This window comes from Hylobates moloch, unplaced genomic scaffold, assembly GCF_009828535.3.
Source record: "Hylobates moloch isolate HMO894 unplaced genomic scaffold, HMol_V3 SCAFFOLD_12, whole genome shotgun sequence".
In the NCBI taxonomy this organism is placed as follows: domain Eukaryota; kingdom Metazoa; phylum Chordata; class Mammalia; order Primates; family Hylobatidae; genus Hylobates; species Hylobates moloch.
Window position 1 is genome coordinate 76,088,845 of NW_026652287.1, and position 6,162 is coordinate 76,095,006.

Consider the following 6,162-nt stretch of genomic DNA (forward strand, 5'->3'; position numbering starts at 1 on the left):
TCCCGGCTAACACGGTGAAACCCCATCTCTACTAAAAATACAAAAAATTAGCCAGGTGTGGTGGCGGGTGCCTGTAGTCTCAGCTACTTGGGAGGCTGAGGCAGGAGAATGGTGTGAACCCAGGAGGCAGAGCTTGCAGTGAGCTGAGATCGCACCACTGCCCTCCAGCCTGGGCAACGGAGTGAGACCCCATCTCAAAAAAAAAAAAATGGCATTTTTAGCCATCCATGTTACTGTAACTAATCTTTTAAAGAGAAGATGCATCAATATGCACTCAGTACATAGCCTATTATATCCACTGTATAATAAATATTTTTTCTAGGTTTCTTAGTATGTCCTGTTTTTTGTTTTGTTTTGCTCTTTTGTCTTAGTCCATTTTATGGTGCTATAATAGAATACCACAGACTGGTTAATTTATAAACAATGGAAGTTTATTTGGCTCACAGTTCTGGAGGGTTGGAAGTCCAGGAATGAAAGGCTGCATCTGGTGAGGGCCTTCTTGCTGCATCATAACACGGTAACAGGTACCACATGGTAAGAGAGCACGTGAGAGCAAGCAAGAGAGGGCCAAACTTTTATAACAACCCACTTTTTATAACCTGCATTTATAACAAATCCACTCTTAAAATAACAAACCCATTCCTGCGATAATGGCATTAATTTATTCATGAGGGCAGCATCCTCATGACCTAATCATCTCTTAAAGGTCCCATCTCTCAACACTGATGTATTGGGGGTTAAGTTTCTAGCATATGAACCTTGGAGGACACATTCAAAGCTAGCAGCGTCTTACCTTTGTATTTATTTTTACTTAAGCTATTCTAGTAGGAAAATTTTTTTTGTGTCTCTCCACATGAAGGATAAATATTTTTAGAGGCAGCTAAAAGAATTTTCTCCCCTTGAAGCACAGATTTATTTCCTTTTTAACCTCTTTTTGCCTTCACTTTTCATATCTCCATGTATTCTCTCAAGACTCATATATTCAACGTGTGGTAAGAAAGATACCACTAAGAAAAGATAAACTGCATCTAGTTATTATGGCTGACGGATCTATGAAATTATAGAATGTTGAGCACATTACAGTTGAGGAAAGCCACAGAATGTTGGTAGAATTCAAGACAGGAGAGTGTTGGTGTGTTTGGAATGTATATTATTTTATTCTGTGATGGCATAGTTCTCTGTGCATTTGTTAACAATTTCTTTTTTTAAGCTCAGTGGCCAGAAGAGTTTCTTGTTATACGGTCATAATGTTGAAAATTGTAATATATGCTGCAAGAATGCCATTCCAGTACTGTGGAAAGAATTCCTCTTTCTTTTGAAGTTTTCAGGAATCACAGTTCAAGGAGAACAGAGAAAGGTGAATAAGGAAGCAAACCGAGCCGACATGATATTTCCTTCAGCTCAGGACTGGCCAACATCTTTACTTGGTACAAAGAACAGTGCCAGATGACAATCCTACAGAGGAATTTGAAAGAAAATCTCCAGCGAAGGGTGAGATTTGAAATGCAGTCAGTGAGCCAACTTCTGATAGCCCAGGCGGCCAGGTCAACTACAACGCCTACAGGTGAGGTTGGGCTTCACTAATAATACCTAAGCCATCAAAATCACCTGGAGGAAAATTAAAAAGTGGACTCCTGGTTCCACTGCAGATGCATTGAATCCAAATGCGGATGAGGCAATGAGTCTGTGCCAAGCACTGTTCTAGGCACTTTTATTATTCCGGACACTATTATTATCATAGTCCCTATTATTTTATTAATTCAACCATTGCATTTGTCAGGTATTGGCCCCTTTCTATAGGTGAAGAAGCTGAGGCTCAGAGAGGTTGAGTAACTGGCATCGAGTCACAGAGCTGTGACTCCAACCAAAGTCGGCTTCTAGTGCCTTTGTAACCCTTGCACTCTGCCAGAACTGCAAATGAGGCAATGGAGACATACTCAAACTTGTAGTTGTGTTATTTTTAAAATAATAAATATTATTATTTAGTGCCCAGAAACATGTATTCTTTTTATGATGCCATTTATTGCACATGTAACCTTTTTAGAAATAAACTTTATTTTTAGAGCAGTTTTAGATTTTCAGAAAAACCCAAAAAATTGTACAGATAGCTAGGTCCCATACATACTGCACCCAGTTTCCCCATTGTTAACATCTAACATTAGTATATTTGTTACCATTAATGAATCAATATTATTTAGAGTCAGCAGAACTGCATGCAAGACTCAGGGTTACCTCTTATGGCTTGAGTGGTCTTGGAAAAGAAACATAAGCTGTTGAATCTTAATTTACTCATCTCTAAAATAGAAGTAATAATAATAAAGATTTTGGCCAGGTGTGGTGGCTCACACCTGTAATCCCAGCACTTTGGGAGGCCAAGGCGGGTGGATCATTTGGGGTCAGGAGTTCAAGACCTGCCTGTCCAACATGGTAAACCCTGTCTCTACCAGAAATACAAAAAATTAGCTAGATGTGGTGGCATGCACCTGTAATCCCAGCTACTGGGGAGGAGAATTGCTTGAACCGAGGAGGCCGAGGTTGCAATGAGCCGAGACTGTGCCACCGCACTCCAGCCTGGGTGACAGAATGAGACTCCACCTCAAATAATAATAACAATAATTTCACAGGGATATGTTGATATATTTGAGGAGAGCCCCATACCCACACTCTTCTCTTGCCTACCTCCTGTAGAGGCTGAAGTAGCTCCATTAGGATTCCTAAATCTGATAAAGAAAAATGTGGCTATCTGCAGGGAAGTGGTTTTATAATACCGAATTCCAACAAGAAACATATTGGCACGATGAGGCACAAAGGCCAGACAATAACAGGGAGCACAGAGGAACAAGGAGCATGTGCTTCAGCCAGAAACTTTCTAGAAGCAGCAGCAAGGAAGGAGTGGGGCTCCACATGGCTAGTGTCCTCTTCAAAGCTCATCAATCTGTTAGAGTCCCTCGCCTTTCCTAAGGAGAGGAGCTGGATGGGGGGCAGAGGCTGGGAGCTCAATGCTAATGGTGATTGGACACCCCTAGTAGTTAGATTTACACTTAGGAATTGACCTACATGTGTGCACTCAAATGAATGTGTCTGGTACAAGTATTCACCAGAAAGGCACTTGCTCCAAATAACTCCTTCTACAACAGGTACTCATTTTTATTTTTCATCAAAGACTGCTATATTTGTTTCAGAAATAGTCCAGTTGCTAACAGTGAGTAGGCATTTGTGTAAGGTTGTAAAAAAAATGTTTTGAAATGAATCTCTATTATGACTACAGAAAAGACAATCAGATTAATTGTGTTCATGGACGGCATTTTACTGATAGTGATTTCCAAAACTGGTTAATCAACAGAGTCACCTTTTTGAAAACAGAGTCCTGGACGGGTGCAGTGGCACACGCCTGTAATCCTAGCACTTTGGGAGGCCGAGGCAGGTGTTCAAAACCAGCCTGACCAACATGGTGAAACTCTGTCTCTACTAAAAGTAAAAAAAAAAAAAAAAAATCTGCTGGGCATGGTGGCGGGCACCTGTAATCCCAGCTACTCAGGAGGCTGAGGCAGGAGAATCGCTTGAACCTGGGAGGCGGAGGGAGGTTGGAGGTTGCAGTGAGCCGAGATTGCGCCACTGCACTCCAGCTTGGGCAACAAGAACGAAACTCTGTCTCAAAAAAAAAAAAAGGAAGAAAGAAAATACAGAGTCCTATGTTCCACTGGGTCAGAACATCCATAAGTGAGGCTGAGGTCGCTAGAGAAATTGTTGAAAAGTGCCTTAGGAACGCTGATAATCAGAGTTTGGGACTCATTGGTGCAGACTGTGTAGAGGGACATTTAACACTGAAATTTGATTTTGGGTGAAAAAAGTAATTTTTCTTCCCCTAAAAACCATAGTCTTGAGTTATTAAAATGTACAAAAAGATTTTATTTGTTTTATAAGCTTTTCTGACTTTGAAAGTCTTTTCAAATGAGTAAAATATTTTAATCTCAGCAAAACTATTATATTCTATGCTTTGGCTATTAAGCATTAACAGACAAGCTGCTGGAAAAGTTAAATCTTTTAAAAGTTTGCAATTTGTGCTGCAAATGCTAAACCTATGTTTTTATCTTCCCTATATATACCGATGTTTTTATCCTGCTTCCTGAGAAGGTATACTGTTTGAACAGACAAAAATACAGTTATTGCCTAGCCAACATTAAAAATAGGAACATGTCTGAAATTCACATACTCATATGCCTCCGTGCACTTCCTGTACCCACCTACTGCTTTCTCTAGTTTCTATCCCTGGCTGCGGAACCAGCCCATCCCTTTCCTAAAGAGGCTTCTCTGTTGCTACATATCAATGCAGAAACCATTGACGCTGCTTCTGTGTCAGCAATAATGCTCTGTCTTTCCTACCTCATTCGAGGATCCCAGGATTCTTTTTGAACAAGAAAGAAAGGTTTGTTAGTCCTCCCCACACTTCAGTGGGGCAAGGAGTCAGTATTATTTTGAATGAGGCCCAGTATGAACTCAGCAGATTCATAGAGCTGGTCAGAGTGGCAGGTGAATCAAAAGTTGAGTTACAGGCCAGGTGTGGTGGCTCATGCCTGTAATCCCAGCCCTTTGGGAGGCTGAGGTGGGAGGATTGCTTGAGTCCAGGAGTTAGAGACCAGCCTGGACAGCATAGTGAAACTTGTCTCTAAAACAACAACAACAAAAATTAAAAAATTAGCTGAGCATGGTGGCACTTACCTGTAGTCTTAGCTACTCAGGAGGCTGAGGTGGGAGGATTGCTTGAGCCCAGGAGGTTGAGGCTGCAGTGAGCCATGCTCACACCACTGCAGAGTGAGATTCTGTCTCAAAAAATAAATAAATAAAAGTTGAGTTACAAATTTATTTCTATTGCTTTTTTTTTTTTTTTAGACAGAGTTTCCCTCTTGTTGCCCAGGCTGGAGTGCAATGGCATGGTCTCGGCTCACCTCAACCTCCACCTCCCAGGTTCAAGCAATTCTCCTGCCTCAGCCTCCCGAGTAGCTAGGATTACAGGCATGCACCACCATGCCCGGCTAATTGTATATTTTCAGTAGAGATGGGGTTTCTCCATGTTGGTCAGGCTGGTCTCCAACTCCTGACCTCAGGTGATGTGCCCGCCTCAGCCTCCCAAAGTGCTGGGATTATAGGCATGAGCCACTGTGCCTGGCCTCTATTGCTTTTTTTATTTAATTTTTTTTTTTTAATTCAAGAAGAAAAATCAGCCTTATGTCTGCCAGTTTCTATTCTATTTAGATTTCTCTTTGCTTTGTTCTAAATATACATAATTACTTTTTCATTTTCATACTCATTCTGAGAAATCTGAATTAATAATTATTTACTGAGTGCTATATCAGCTAGCTATTGCTGCATAACAAATTTAGCTGGTTAAAACAGCAAGTACTTATTTCACTCGTAATTCTGCAGGCTGGTTGTGTGGTTTTTCTCTAGGTTTGCTTTCCTGTTCTTTGCTGGGCTTGCTTATATTGTCTGTGGTCAGCTGGGGATTTGACTGGAAGCTGGATGGTCTAGGATGGCCTTGCTCACATGTCTGGCCATTGGCAGGTTGTTGGTTAGGAGCTGGCTGGCAAGGACACCTCATACTTTCTCCTTTTATCTTTCAGCATGCCAGTTTGGGCTCCTCCACGTGGAGATCTCAGGATTTTAACCACAGCAAAAGAGAACAAGGCATAATGTGCAAGTCTCTGCTTGCTTCTTATTTGCTAGTCTCATTTTCTAAATCAAGTCATACAGCCAAGCCCAGATGCAAGGTATGGTGAAATAGAATCTACCTCTTGGTGGGAGGAGATTCAAATTCACATTGTAAAGAGGTATGCTTACAGAGATGGGAAAAAATTGTGGTCATTTTTGCAATCTACCACCAGTACATAGTTTGTATGAACCTTAACATTTTAGAAATATAGACAAAGCATCTGCCATTGTTTAATGGCTGGATTGTGTGTGTGTGTGTATATATATTATATATATTATATATAATATATAATTTATATACATATTATATATAATATATAATTTATATACGTATTATATATTATATATAATTTATATATGTATTATATATTATATATAATTTTTATATATTATATATAATTTTATATTATATATAATTTCTATATTATATATTATATATAATTTTTATATTAT